The sequence below is a fragment of the Centruroides vittatus genome, unplaced genomic scaffold (genome assembly GCF_030686945.1).
Source record: "Centruroides vittatus isolate TY-2023 unplaced genomic scaffold, ASM3068694v2 contig_1154, whole genome shotgun sequence".
NCBI classification, from domain to species: domain Eukaryota; kingdom Metazoa; phylum Arthropoda; class Arachnida; order Scorpiones; family Buthidae; genus Centruroides; species Centruroides vittatus.
In genome coordinates this window covers 1,486,496-1,502,319 of record NW_027120741.1, presented here as the reverse complement: position 1 = coordinate 1,502,319, position 15,824 = coordinate 1,486,496, and the positions used below count along the sequence as shown (strand labels likewise).

Below are 15,824 nucleotides of genomic sequence, written 5' to 3'. Positions count from 1 at the left end.
CAGCCTGGCATTGTGATGATGTCACAATAAATAATTGCCGGCCCACACTATCTTGATGGGATAGTGAGCTAAGGGACAGCCCACTGTGCTATCTCACACGTAATAGAGCATTCCTTCATTCCTGGTGCTTGGCCGCATCAGGAGTTTAGTGCTCTGCTTTATTCCAGTATATCCTGCTTTGCCAAGCTTTGCAGGAGTTTACAATTTTTAGAACGGTCGCAGCTCCATTACAATTTTTTTCCCGACATAAGTATGTTTTTTGTCATAACATTTTTCATACAGAGTTTGAATTAATTATATTACAGACAATTAATGAATAATAAATAATGAAAAGTGAATAAATAGTTGTCAGATTGAGAAGTCTGTGCAGAGTTATTATAAAACAGTCTTCGCACAGTTGTTGAAATCCCAGTTCTTATACATAGTTAATATACAGTTTATCACCATGTGGGTTCACAATTATAGACATTCGCTGAATAATAACATGCACCACAATCTTGTATTTTTGTATTATTGCTTAGAACATAAAAATTAAATAAATAAAAGAATTTGTTATTTATAATTTTATTATGGAGTTTAATTAAATTTAGTTAAATTTAATAGACAATATTACATCGTCTAATTAAGTAGCTTGTGCACAGTTTTTATGAACAGTTTTTGCACAATTTATTAAACCATAGTCCGTACACTTAGGTTATATTAGTGTGAGAATCCATAATTGTACACTATCTCTGATGAACGATCAGTGAATAGTCTTGTATTTTTGCACAATTGATTAAATCACAGTTCACACATAGATAATATAAAGTTTATTATTAGTGTGTGGATTCACAATTGAACATAATGTTGAACAAAATGTATAACGTCCTTGTATTTCTAATACGTCTTTAAATTATTTAGAAATTTTGAGGTATTCAAACAACAGTGGTCACATTGTCATGTGACCACGGATCCAATGTTGGATACAAGTTTAATTATTAGAATACTATATGCAGTGTAATGTGCGGTGGTTGAAAACACATCAAAAGAAAAGAAAAATCTGTATAAACATGTAATGGAAGCATTTACTGTTATACCTTAACTAGACTATCAGACTAGCAGGAGTATACTTAGTGTTTTAAAAACTATAGAACCCCCAAGAAAAGGGTATACAGATTTGTAACAATAGATAAATTATATTTAATACTGTGCTATCTTTACAATAGTAATAGAGCAGACCTTCTACCTGGCAATAAATGTCAGGCTTCCGGTGCTCCACTTTATTTTCAGACGTTCTCTGTTTCGCTCAATGCTTTACAGAGAGTTGGATACACTATTGCGGTCGTAGCCGCTACATTTTTTTTACCGACATATATTCGTATATTGTTACATTCAGCATATTACATTTTATATATTTAAATTACATATTATTGAAACAATTAATATAATATGTAGATTTTTTATAGTTCCATGTTGGCTGTTTTGTACTTTTTGTACAAACATTATAAATAAAAATAAATACAAATACAAAATGTAAAATATATATGAAGTTTTTTTTTTTTTTTAAGTTAATGATAGTATTAAAGAGTCTACATATGTTTTATGTTTTATTTAAAAGTACTTGAGATATTTTAATTAAGGTTTCAGAGATAACCGCTATGTTTGCTTGTCGTATATTGGCACTTCCTATTATCATCGTATTTTCATATTACCACTATAGTATCGAAACGTTTCTTTACCTGTACTAGTGTCACTGTCACTGTCACTGAGTAGGTACCTCCACAATTTAACACTTTAATTTGTAGAACTTTCACTTATAACACAAAAAGTATCACTTTCTTGTAGTACTTTCACGTGTAGTTTCTTAAATCACTGTACAACCATTCCTCTTGCTCCTCCGTCGTATTTCCCTATTATTTGTAGCACTTGTAGTACTTCCAAGATTATTTTGTTTTTCATGATATCATCTCATTCATACCACTTATTTCATTATCACTTCCTTTTCGTTTTGTGGGTAAAATTAGATACACTTGTAGTACTTGTAGTACTATTGCCTGTTGTTTCTGTTAGTTGTACTATTGTTACTAGCACTGTCGTCGTATTTCCACGTTTCATTACTTCTTCGTGATGGTATATGGGACGATTATATTCTGGTTTTATAACATATTCTTATAAAGTTTATAAAGTATGTATAAAGAGTGACGTTATTGATAAGACTACTCTTTTTTATTGGCCAAGTATAACCTTCTTTATTGCTTATTGTTCAGTTATTTATTTTTCAGTTATTTAATTAAAAAGATACCATAGGTACATAACCGGTGCCGTTAATACATAACTGGAATGCTTATTGTTCGTAGCTCGTTTCTAATATTTTCATATTTAATACACTCAAATAAAAGATGTGTCGGAGTTTCTCTGTCTCCGCATATTTCACAAGTGCCATCGTTATTATGATGGAATCTATTGTGGTACTCTGCAAAGTCACCATGTGCAGTCATGAATCTTGTAAATTTATAATTTATTATAAAGTTCTTATTTTTTATTCGCTGGTGAACATCAGGTAGATACTCAAAAAGTTCTCTTCCTTTTGTTGATTCTGTCCATCTCTTTTGCCATTTTATTATATATTTGTTCTTTATTTCCCTTTTTATATATCTTTCAGATAATTTCTTGTATACTACTTTCATGTTTGAGCTGCTTGCCTCTTTTGCTAGGCTGTCTACTCGTTCGTTTCCAGGGTCGCCCATATGTGCTTTTACCCAGCTGAAAGATATATTGTTTTTATTTGCTAAGATATATTTTCTAATGTTGTCGATGAGTTCGTGTTTGTTTTCGTCGTCATTCAATGCTTTTAATACGGAAAGACTATCTGTACAGATTGTGATTGTTATATTTTTCATGTTGTTGCTAATCCAGCTTACAGCCTGTTCTAAGGCTACGAGTTCTGCCTGATAGTTATTGCATCTTTTATCTAGTTTGATTTTCCTGTTGTATTGTTCTCTATTATTTGATATATATATGTATGCAGCTCCTACTCCTTCTGGGGTTCTCGAGCCATCCGTATAAATTCTATTTTTAGTTAATGGACTATATTCTTTTATTTGTATCTTTTTCCACTCATATCTTTTCAATTGTTGATATCTTTTGATTTGATATTCTATTTCGTCTTTCTCTGTTAGTATTGCACCATATGTTATTTTTTCTTTTAAAATTTTTCGAATATCCCTCCTTTGACTTATTTCTAAGTCCATTGGTAGGAGGCCTGCCATTACACATAATGCATCATTAGACGTGGTTCTATATGCACCTGTTATTCGTAGGAGAAATTTACGTTGGAAGCTTATTATCTTTCTTTTCATATAGGTCATTTCTGCTCTATTTCCCCATACTTGAGCGCCATATGTAGTTATTGGTATCACTACGCCTTTGTATATTTGAGTTAGTGCAGTGCCTCCTGTACTCCATTCTTTTTTTGCCACTTTGGTAATTTCTTGAAAAAGATTGCCAACTTTCTTTTTGACAGATTCAAGGTGGGCATTCCATGACAATTTGTTGTCTATTGTCATACCTAAGTATATTATTTGATTAGAACATTTTATGTTTTTGTTTTGCAATTTTATCGTTGGCTGTCTTTTATCCACTTTGCAAGTCGTAAACGCGATGGCCGTAGTTTTATCGGGGTTAAACTGTAATTTGTTTCTCTTTCCCCAGTTCGCTATCCTCTCCAATATGTTATTACATTTTTTCTCGATTTGCATCCGACTGTTTGCTGAGCAAACCACCAATATATCATCCGCAAACGCTGTTATTTTCGTTCCTATTATTGTCTCAGTATTTAAAAGGTCATTTAGTAGGATGGACCAGAATGTGGGGCCTGAACACGATCCTTGTGGGCATCCCATTGTCATTGTTTTTTCAATTTTTATGTCAGCATATTCTATGAATGCTGTTCTGTTATTTAAATAATCACATATTAATGAATATATATTACAGGGACAATTGATTTCTTCTAATTTTTTGTGTAGGAGCGGCCACCACGCACTGTCGAATGCTCCTGCTATATCTAGACTGAGAGCTATTGTCCATTTATTATGTTTTCGTTCTTCTTCAATATCATTAATTACTTTAGCGATGGCATCTTCCGCCGATTTTCCTTCTTGGAATCCATATTGATTTTCGTTTAGGTACTGTCTAGAATTTAGCCAAGTTGTGAGGCGGTATACGATTAGTTTGTCAAGAACCTTGCCCATTACTGGTAACAATGAGATTGGTCTGTAGCTTTTAGCTTTCAATTTATCTTTATTTTTCCCTTTGTAAAGTGGCAGAATTTTAGCTACCTTCCAAGGTGTCGGAAAGATTGCAAAATTTAAGCAAGTATTGTATATTTTAGGCAGAAGATCAGGATCTTTCATATTTAGTATCTTAATCATTTCTATTGTAATATAATCGTTACCTGGTGCTTTCCCGTTTTTAAAGGTCGATATTATCCATGTTATTTCCTCCTTAGTAAATTGTGGCGTATGTGTTTCATTTGTATGAAAACGTATTGCTTCACGTAATGTTTTCTGTTCAGGAGTATCCTGAGATTTATCATCAGTTTTAATAAATTCCTGTAGTAATATCTTTAGACATTCCTCCATATCACTGATGATATTTCCATTTTCATTTTTTAATTCTGTTAGTTGGAACTTTTGTTTTATTTTCTTAGCTGAAATTTTATATATTAATCCCCAGGGATCATTCGCGCTTTGTTGACAGAATTCTTTCCAGCTTTTTTCCTTCGACTCTTTTATAAGTTGTTTATACTGCCTTTGCTCTGTGAGATAGTCTTCTTTGAGATTTCCTCTTAAATTTTGATCTTTGCATTTTGCATAACGTCTACGCTTTGCCCTAACTTTACTTTTAAGGGTGGTCAGTTCTGTATTCCACCATTTGACAATTCTATTTCTTTCCTCATAAATTGGGATGTTTTTATCTATTGTTTTATTTATTATGTTTATGAGATTTGTAATTTTTTCGTTTGCCTGTTCTTTATTCTCTATGTTTTCCAATTCTTGTTTGTGTGGTTTGATTTCTTCGATTATTCTTTTCCATTTGGCTTTTTTGATATTGTACTTTTTTATACTTATATTGTTAAATATTTGATCTATTTCATACGTGATGTATCTATGTTCAGATAGGCTGATTTCATCGTTTACTTTCCAATTTTTGACTTCATTCAGTGCAATACTATTAATAATTGTTATGTCTATATTAGAACTTCCATTTGTACTTTCGAATGTACTAAGCATGTTTGGTTCATTTAGAAGAAATAAATTTTGATGATTTATGAATTCTTCCAACTCGTCACCTCTGTCATCCATGTTTTCGTCGAACCAAACATACGAATGGGCATTACTGTCTCCTCCAATAATAATTGCATGGCTTTGATGGTATATTGTACACAATTTTTCTAATTTTGCTAAGTGAGTATTGATATTTGCTTTCATTGGAAAGTATATATTACAGATTATCCATTTTTTATCTTTGTTTCTTAATTCGATAGTAGTCATAAATTGATCACTATAGTTGGTTAACAACATACATTGCATATTTTTGTTGTTTATAATTGTTATGGTCCATGGTGTTTCCCCATTGCTCGAATAGAGTACCTGTGTTTTGAGTGGCCAGCCCATAGGTTTGTTTGCTTTGCAGTACGGTTCTTGTATCAATAGGATATCATGTGGTGTGACGGGTTAAAGAAAACCACGTTATGTGAATAATCTCACGGATTGCACACGTATTACAAATAAGTAACAGTAAAGACAATTTTATTCGTTTATTGACGTGGATTACAAAAATCTAAGCTGATTAATTTTTCCTTTGTGTACAATGCGGGTAGTCCGGATTGAACATTCAAACGCGAAGGCAGTTGGTTTACAATCGGTTTTAATCGCGCTACTATACTAATTAAACCTACTTAAACTAGGTTATAACTAATATTAGTTAGATTAAGAAAGGAAATATAAGATGGTTATATTTTAAGAAGACCACCCCTTTCTTTGTTTGGCGAGTTTAAGAGGCCTATTACGATTAATGAAAGACGAAACCTGACTACTTGGGACTCCTCCGGTGGGACGAAACATCTAAATAAAAAGAACTACTTCACTTCTTGATAACACAGTCCTTTCACACAACTCTGGATTTCCCTCTCTTGTTCTTTTCTTCATCGGCAATCTGCTCCCTCTCTACATGTGTTCTTCTTCCCGCCGTTCCCTCACCAATGCCGCAAATCGTCCCCCTCTCCTTTGACAAGGGGTGAGTGACCTCGCACTCGCCCAAAACTCGCCATGAGAAAAATATTTTAGAAAATTAGTGAAAAGTCATAGACGATGGGGTTAGTGGAACAATGTTAATGTTAACTTATAAAATACGATAATACATACATAATTACATGGGGGGGCTTCACCTACCACAATCAAGATTTTGTAGTTTATTACCTACAATTTGAGATACAGCATTTATTCCCCTCCCTACGTTAATCTGTAAGCATTTTAAACTTTTACTTTCCAAATGATTTATACCTTCGTTATTATTTAGAAAACTAGTTTCCATAATCAATTTTCATTTTAATTTTTCTGATTATGTTCTGCTTTTCCGGGCATTCGTCACTTATTGCCTTGTGGGTATGTGTGTCATTCTTACATTTTATGCAATTTACGCAATTTGGGGTTTTATCCTTATTTGTGCATTCATTGTATTGATGATCGCCCGCACAATGTGTACAGTAGTTTCTATTACATTGACATTCTTGGGCGGTATGCCCATATCGACAGCATTTATAACATTGAATTATGTTATAGTAATCTCTTATTTGGCACCTTACCCAACCCATATTTATTTTTCTTTGATTCAAAAGTAATTTGCGTAGTTTCGGGGATACCTCACAGACCCAATGATTTGTGTTTTTGGATTTACCCCACCTATATTTTATGTTTATTTCGTTATTATAGTTTCCTCCTTCATTATAGGCCATTGAAATATATTCGTTTTGAATGAACAATTTCTCTATTAATTCCTCTTTCTCTATATCGTCTGGTACATGATAAATACATATCTTTGGCATAATTTTTTTTGGTGTTTTTGTTGTAAGATCCTCATTTTTAGCAATTTCTTTAATTAGTCGTTCGCTCTGGTTTGCATACTGTGCTATCTATATTACAACATTTAATCTGTACAAGACCCTTATCAATTGTAAAAAGCACTTGGCCTGGAGGAGATACTGTAGCAAATTTGACAAGCTGTGATGCGAATCTTATTGTATTGCCTTCAAAAAGAAGCGGAGGGTGGACACTCCCGGCTGCCATCCAGCTTGAAGATGGTACCTATACCACCTTGCTACACTCCACCATTGAGAATATCTTTAAGCATCACTTCCCTACTGACGATTCGCATTTTGACACCGACATTCAAGTATCAATCAGGAATACCTCTAGGGCTCCTCCGAATACTCCAGACACTTCTCCCTTCTCATTTAGTGAAATAGCTTACGCTATTAAAAGGATCAACGTTAAAAAGGCTCCTGGTACAGACAGCATCACTGGGGAAATGATTGAGAAGGCTTTTGAGGCTATCTCTTTCTTGTTTTCTATGTAAGTCGGGGAACACTAAACTTTCACATTTTTTTCCATGGAACACTTAAAATACATCAGCTTTAAAGCAGGGGTGGCAAATTTTTTTGAAATCAAGCACACTCGGTCTAGTAGATGACGACATTGGCATTTACTAATTACATTCCCATACAAAAATTATTTAACATTGTATTGATTTTTTTTTTTGCAACAATTTTTTATTGTATATTTGTTTTTTCGCGGAACACTTGAAGTGGCTTCACCGAGCACCTGTGCTCTACAGACCACCGATTGAGAACCACTGTTCTATGTTATTCAATTAGTGCCTAACTATTGGCTATTTCCTGAAAGCTTGGAAACAGGCTTTGGTGAAATCAATCTCCAAAAGTTATGACTATCTTCCTACGCAACTGAAGGATTACAGGCCTATTAGCCTCTTGCCCATCATGGGCAAAGTGCTGGATGGGCTAATTATTCACAAGACCATGAGGTGCCTAAGGAAAAATTCCATCTTAAATGTGAATCGACATGGCTTTACACCAGGCAGGTCTACCACTACTGCATTGGTCACCATCAGGAAAGTTAAAAACGAATGAAAGCATACCATTCTCATTTCTATTGACTTTCAACAGACTTTCAATAACCTTTGATGGCCTGTCGTCTTGAATCAGCTCAAAATCTATAACTGCCTGAAAAATCTATTCTGTATTACCAGTAGTTTCATTGAAGATGGAATGGCTGGGTTTTATACACTGGATTTTAGCTACACAACCAATATGTTCAAAAGCTGCTCGCAGGGCTCCATCACCGGCCCAGGACTGTGGACTATTCTTCACGATCTTCTGGACATCCTGCACAACATCAAAGATGGTATAATCCAGGGTTATGCCGATGATACAGTAGTTTTCATATCTGATAAAAACAGCAATAACTTTCCTACCAAAAGCAATAGCATCCTGGACAAGATTCACATCTGGAGAAAAGAAAAAAATCTACCCATTAATTACACCAAATGCAAATACGTAATTTTCTCCAAAAACTTCCCGCTTCAAAGAAGCCCTTTGATAAAAATCAACAAGAATAGAATCCCTAGAGTTAAAAACATAAAGTATCTAGGCATAATTCTGGACAAGAACCTCCATTGGAAGAAACACATGGAATATGTCAGCTCAAAGGCAAGCCAAGTTTCTAACATCCTTGGCAGCATTGCCAAGAACACCTGGGGGGTCAGCCCAAAAGGTGCAAGATTTATTTACTTAGGCACTATTGAGCTCATCATGCTCTATGCTGCACTGGTCTGGGCCTCAGATGCTAACAAGATTTACACTCAGATGAAGCTCTTGAAGGTTCAGAGAATATTGGCACTTTGCATCTGCAGGGCTCAGCCCTTCTGGTCATAGCTCAGTGGTTCCCAACCGGTGTTCCGTAAGCATCTCCCAAGTGTTCCGCAGATTTAGTCGCAAATCGGAAAGTGTACAATCGTATTCGAGCCGCCGAATATCAAAAAATTAAAATCATAAAATTTACATAAACTTAAATATATATGTACTGTACGACTCATACTTATGGAGTGTACTACTGTTTTGAATAAGATAAAGGCAACGATAAAAACTGAATGAAATATGTAAAAAACATAAGGCACAAGTTTCCCATTAAAGTTATTTAGATATATTTTTTCCTGTCTTAGAATTGGCGTTAATAATATGAGTAGAGATTTTGAATAATAACTGCTCAATTCTAATAAAATAACTGATGACAAGCTTATGTATTTCATATTAACTTAAGTAAGTGTTCCGCTAAAGAAAATTGCTCACAAAAGTGTTCTGCATCCTAGAAAAGGTTGGGAACCACTGTCATAGCTTGTCTCATGCCAATCTACATTAAGGCAATGACAATCCACCAACTTTGGAACTTGACTAACGACATTTACTTGATTAACAACAGCTCTCAAAATGTGATATCATGACCCTTAACCTTTCAGGAGAAGCTAGGAAAACCATTGAGGACTATGATACCGAATAAAAGAACATTACTAGCAATAATATTGAGCTCTCAGCGATTTTCGCAGGGGAGATATCCCATCTTGCAACTTTTCTATATACACTGATGGCTCAAAGAACAACAATGCCGTAGGTGCTGCATTCATCCTATATAACTATAAAGACAATTCATCCCATAAATTAGCTTTCAAACTGGGCCCCTATTGCTCAGTCCCTCAGGCCAAAGTTCTAGCCATCTACAAGGCTATCAACTATATTTTTGAGGACTGGTTTCCAAAGAGGAAATCCATTAATATCTTCTCTGACAGTTCTACTGCTCTATATACTATCCACAAATATGACAACAGTGGCCACCTCGTCTTCAAATTCACCAGAAGCTGACTACTAACACTCACAACCTTGTAGTCAACTTCTTTTAGGTAAGGGGTCACTCAGGAGTAGATAGCAACAAGGTGACAGATGCCCTTGCTAAATCAGCAGCTACCTCCACTTTCTTATTCTCATATACAAAAATCCCCACTTCCATTCTAAGATGTTGGATCTGGGACACGGCATTAGAAAGGTGGCAAAATGAATGGGACCACTGTGCACAGGGAGAACAACTCACCAGTTTATACTGAACATCAGTGGCGTGCCTTGACATTTGACGATAGGGAAGCTGTGTTTCTGTAAGAAGCCGACTTACAGGGGCAATCAATTAATTGCGCGTCAGGGTCCGTTCGTATTCGTTTGTTTGATAAGCCAGTAAAAACCATATACTTCTTTAAACGTATTTTTAATAGATTATCTGACGTACTTAATAAATAAGAAAGTTCAATATAATTACCTCCGTTATTAGATTCAATAAATTTCCTATGCCCTCTAAATGCCAATTCTTGCTTTGAGAAAAAACATATAACATCTATTAATTTAGATATACCTATTAATCGTAATTATCTCGTTATAATTTTCAATATTTATTTTATATTGTCTACCAATGTTAAATTCTATTTTTCTTTGATTTCCAAATTGCTTCAATTTTACGAAAGAATCGTCATTCGTCATAAATTTTATCGTCAAAATGTCGAAATTTTTTTGTCGACGTATTTATATTTAATTTAGGCATTGGTCTTTCTCTTTTAATAATGTTTTCTTTTTCATTATATCAGTGGTGTGCCATCATTGGAAGCGATGGAAGCGCCGATTCCACCTTCCAATGACCTTCCCTTGTATTTTATAAAATATAAATTTTCATATTTTAACGTACTTTGCATTAATTAAAATTAATATTTTATTATAACTGCATTATGTATCTTTTACAAATTTTTATATTACATGTGAAAAAAACGATAAGATTGCTATTGTATATTCGAATGATTCGGTGACGGAAGGAGTTTCGAAACCGGGTCAGTCTCCAATCAGCCAGATTATATAGGCATTGTCACATGCGGTTTACAGAGCACCAACCTCACCCGGTTTAGCTGGTAGAAGCGACACACGCATAAAGAGTCCTACTTTATATCCCGGAGCGGTTGTGGGCTGTTAGCCACCTGCCTGTCAACTTCCAAGCAGCCAGATTATAGGCATTGTCGCATGCGGTTTACAGAGCACCAACCTCACCCGGTTTAGCTGGTAGAAGTGACACACACGTAAAGAGTTCGACTTTATATCCCAGAGCGGTTGTGGGCTGTTAGCTGCCTGCTAGATATTCGGCCACCCTTGCCCGATTATGTGAATCATGAGCAGACTAGATCAACGGTGGACAACCCTTGGCCCGCGGTCCAGCTACGGCTGGCGAAAAGTTTCTATCCGGCCCGCGAGATCTCTAATAGATTATTAAATTGGAAAAATAACTAATTAATAGTTATTTTTCCAATTCTTTGTAATTTTCGAAAATGATAAGAGAAATAAATGTAGTAATTAACCTTTTATTTATTTATTTCATATTTGCAGACTAAAAAAATTACGAGTCACAAGAAAGCGTCAATTAACTACTACAGCCTGCGGAAAAAAAAACGTAAAATTTATTCTGGCCCACGTTATAAAAAAGGTTGCCCACTGTAGACTAGATTTATAACTTAACCCAACCGATAGGAATTTACTGGCATGTTTTTATGATAGTTCTGTATAGTTGACAGGAGTTTTAAAAAAATCTATTAAAATATTTGATACATTTATTCCGTGTTTATTCTGCTCTCCCATCTTATATTACTTACGGATTTCAATGTTAAACCAGTGATATTACGATTTAGTATGTCCCATCTGTAAGGGGATGCAGAAAAAACGTGTACAATTCTAGTACAGTGATAAAAAAATTAACTGTTACTTTGGCTGCATCATTTACAACCAAATTTAATGAATGAGACGTACAATGGTACAAAAAAAGCTCTAGAATTTATTTTCCTTAAATTTACGATTTATGTATCGGTTGTCATAAAAATTTCTTTCCACTTCTTTCCCAAGACTACAGATATTCAAGTACAAAGTAACCGGTTTCGACTTATTTCTATTTAAGAAGTACTTAAATAATTAAGCGATTAGGGAATTAGAAACATAAATAAAACCCCGATGAAAGAGCCAAAATTTTACTTAAACAGAAGCTTAACTGAACCAATCTCTTGCCGAGTACAGTGGGTCTGATCTCTTCGTAATATTAGATGTAATAAAGACAGAAATTTCTCCAGTTCAATGAGAGTGACCGAAAAGTTGTAAATTTTGGAAATTTCCGTGAACACTTGATCCTAAAACGAATTAGTTAGAAAACGAACGACGGACAATCTGTTAAGTTTAACGTATTTAGATTTTTACAGCTATGGTGAGAAACGTTTAAAATCTACAACAACCCCGTCGCGTCCTTTGATATATACTAGTGATGTGACAAAAGAGGCATTTGACATTGACCGGTATCGGCACCCTCGGGATTTGGCACACACACACCTACCTGGACCGTCTCCGATTCCATTCATTAGCCACTTGTAGGGAGCTACAGTATTTCACTAAGTGGATTGTTTTAAGATTTAAAAAGTAAAGAATATTTTGTTATTTTTATGTATGTTTCTTCACAAAGTTATATTTAATTATAAGTTTCATTAAAAGTATATTCATACAATTGAAGAATTTTTTGTACTAGCTATGTATTTCGTCACACATTTTGTTTTACCAAGTAAGTTTTTTTTTATAATTTTAATTTTAGCCCTTATGTCGTGGCTAGTGATTCAAAAATTTATTTTAAAAAAGTTTTGGCTTGAGACCATATAATGAAAAAGAAAACATTATTAAAAGAGAAAGACCAATGCCTAAATTAAATATAAATACGTCGACAAAAAAATTTCGACATTTTGACGATAAAATTTATGACGAATGACGATTCTTTCGTAAAATTGAAGCAATTTGGAAATCAAAGAAAAATAGAATTTAACATTGGTAGACAATATAAAATAAATATTGAAAATTATAACGAGATAATTACGATTAATAGGTATATCTAAATTAATAGATGTTATATGTTTTTTCTCAAAGCAAGAATTGGCATTTAGAGGGCATAGGAAATTTATTGAATCTAATAACGGAGGTAATTATATTGAACTTTCTTATTTATTAAGTACGTCAGATAATCTATTAAAAATACGTTTAAAGAAGTATATGGTTTTTACTGGCTTATCAAACAAACGAATACGAACGGACCCTGACGCGCAATTAATTGATTGCCCCTGTAAGTCGGCTTCTTACAGAAACACAGCTTCCCTAGCGTCAAATGTCACGGCACGCCACTGCATTATATGGTCTTGAGCCAAAACTTTTTTAAAATAAATTTTTGAATCACTAGCCACGATATAAGGGCTAAAATTAAAATTATAAAAAAAAACTTACTTGGTAAAACAAAATGTGTGATGAATATACATGCCTAGTAAAAAAAATTCTTCAATTGTACGAATATACCTTTAAAGAAACTTATAATTAAATATAACTTTGTGAAGAAACGTACATAAAAATAACAAAATATTCTTTACTTTTTAAATCTTAAAACAATCCACTTACAACAGTGGTTCCCAACCTTCTTTTGACCAGGGACCACTTTGATTTCATTGTTGTTAGCAGGGACCACAAGGTTTAAGAAAAATAAACTTTAATCAAAACTTTTAATATAAGTAATCGTTAAACTCAAAACTTCTGCTTTAACAGTACCATTATAATAGAAAACATAACATTTTTAGTAAAAATTAAATTCAGTTTGTATCAATATGGAAATAATAATTTAAAATAAATAAAAGTTTTAAATCTTTCGCGGACCATATTTTAGCTCTTGCGGATCACTGGTGGTCCATGGACCACTGGTTGGGAACCGCTGACTTACAAGTTAGTGAAATAGCTTCCTATGAGTGGCTAATGAATGAAATCAGAGACGGTCCAGGTAGGTGTGTGCGTGCCAAATCCCGAGGGTGCCGATACCGGTCAATGTCAAATGCCTCTTTTGTCGCATTACTAGTATATCTCAAAGGACGCGACGGGGTTGTTGTAGATTTTAAACATTTCTCACCATAGCTGTAAAAATCTAAATATGTTAAACTTAACAGATTGTCCGTCGTTCGTTTTCTAACTAATTCGTTTTAGGATCAAGTGTCACGGAAATTTCCAAAATTTACAACTTTTCGGTCACTCTCATTGAACTGGAAAAATTTCTGTCTTTATTACATCTAATATTACGAAGAGATCAGACCCACTGTACTCGGCAAGAGATTGGTTCAGTTAAGCTTCTGTTTAAGTAAAATTTTGGCTCTTTCATCGGGGTTTTATTTATGTTTCTAATTCCCTAATCGCTTAATTATTTAGCCACTACTTAAGTAGAAATAAGTCGAAACCGGTTACTTTGTACTTGAATATCTGTAGTCTTGGGAAAGAAGTAGAAAGAAATTTTTATGACAACCGATACATAAATCGTAAATTTAAAGAAAATAAATTCTAGAGCTTTTTTGTACCATTGTACGTCTCATTCAGTAAATTTGGTTGTAAATGATGCAGCCAAAGTAACAGTTAATTTTTTTATCACTGTACTAGAATTGTACACGTTTTTTCTGCGTCCCCTTACAGATGGGACGTACTAAATCGTAATATCACCGGTTTAACATTGAAATCCGTAAGTAATATAAGATGGGAGAGCGGAATAAACGCAGAATAAATATATCAAATATTTTAATAGATTTTTTTAAAACTCCTGTCAACTATACAGAACTATCATAAAAACATGCCAGTAAATTCCTATCGGTTGAGTTAAGTTAATAAATCTAGTCTAGGGTGGGTAATCTTTTTTATAACACGGGCCAGAATAAATTTTACGTTTTTTTCCATGGGCCGTAGTAGTTAATTGACACCTTTTTGTGACTTGTAATTTTTTTAGTCTGCAAATATGAAATAAATAAATAAAAAGTTAATTACTATATTTATTTCTCTTATTGTTTTCGAAAATTACAAATTGATTACAAAGAATTGGAAAAATAACTATTAATTAGTTATTTTTCCAATTTAATAATCTATTAAAGATCTTGCGGGCCGGATAGAAACTTTTCGCGAGCCGTAGCTGGCTGGCGGGCCGGGGGTTGCCCGCCGTTGATCTAGTCTGCTCATGATTCACATAATCAGGCGAGGGTGGCAGAATATCTAGCAGGCGGCTAACAGCCGACAACCGCTCCGGGATATAAAGTCGGACTCTTTATGCGTGTGTTGCTTCTACCAGCTAAACTGTGACGTTGGTGCTCTGTAAAGCGCATGCGCCAATGCCTATAATCTGGCTGCTTGGAAGTTGACAAGCAGGTGGCTAACAGCCCACAACCGCTCCGGGATATAAAGTCGGACTCTTTACGCGTGTGTTGCTTCTACCAGCTAAACCGGTTGAGGTTGGTTCACTGTAAACTGCATGTGCTAATGCCTATATAATCTGGCTGATTAGAAACTGACCCAGTTTCGACATTCCTTCTGCCAATGAATTATTCGAATATACAATAGCAATCTTATCGTTTTTTTTCACATGTAGTATAGAAATTTGTAAAAGATACATAATGCAGTTATAATAAAATATTAATTTTAATTAATTCAAAGTACGTTAAAATATGAAAATTTATATTTTATAAAATACAAGGGAAGGTCATTGGAAGGTGGAAGCGGCGCTTCCATCGCTTCCAATGATGGCACGCCACTGCTGAACATTAAGGCAAGACTGGAATGGAAACATTTCAAACTTAACTTTCTGCGCACCCAACTC

The 15,824-nt window shown here is 34.3% G+C and overlaps 1 protein-coding gene across 2 annotated transcripts in view; it reads left to right on the top strand.

The window, feature by feature from the left end:
• LOC136978465 (chromobox protein homolog 1-like) overlaps positions 1–15,824 on the top strand; it is a 43,828-nt gene that overhangs the window by 13,460 nt on the left and 14,544 nt on the right. The window lies entirely within an intron of this gene.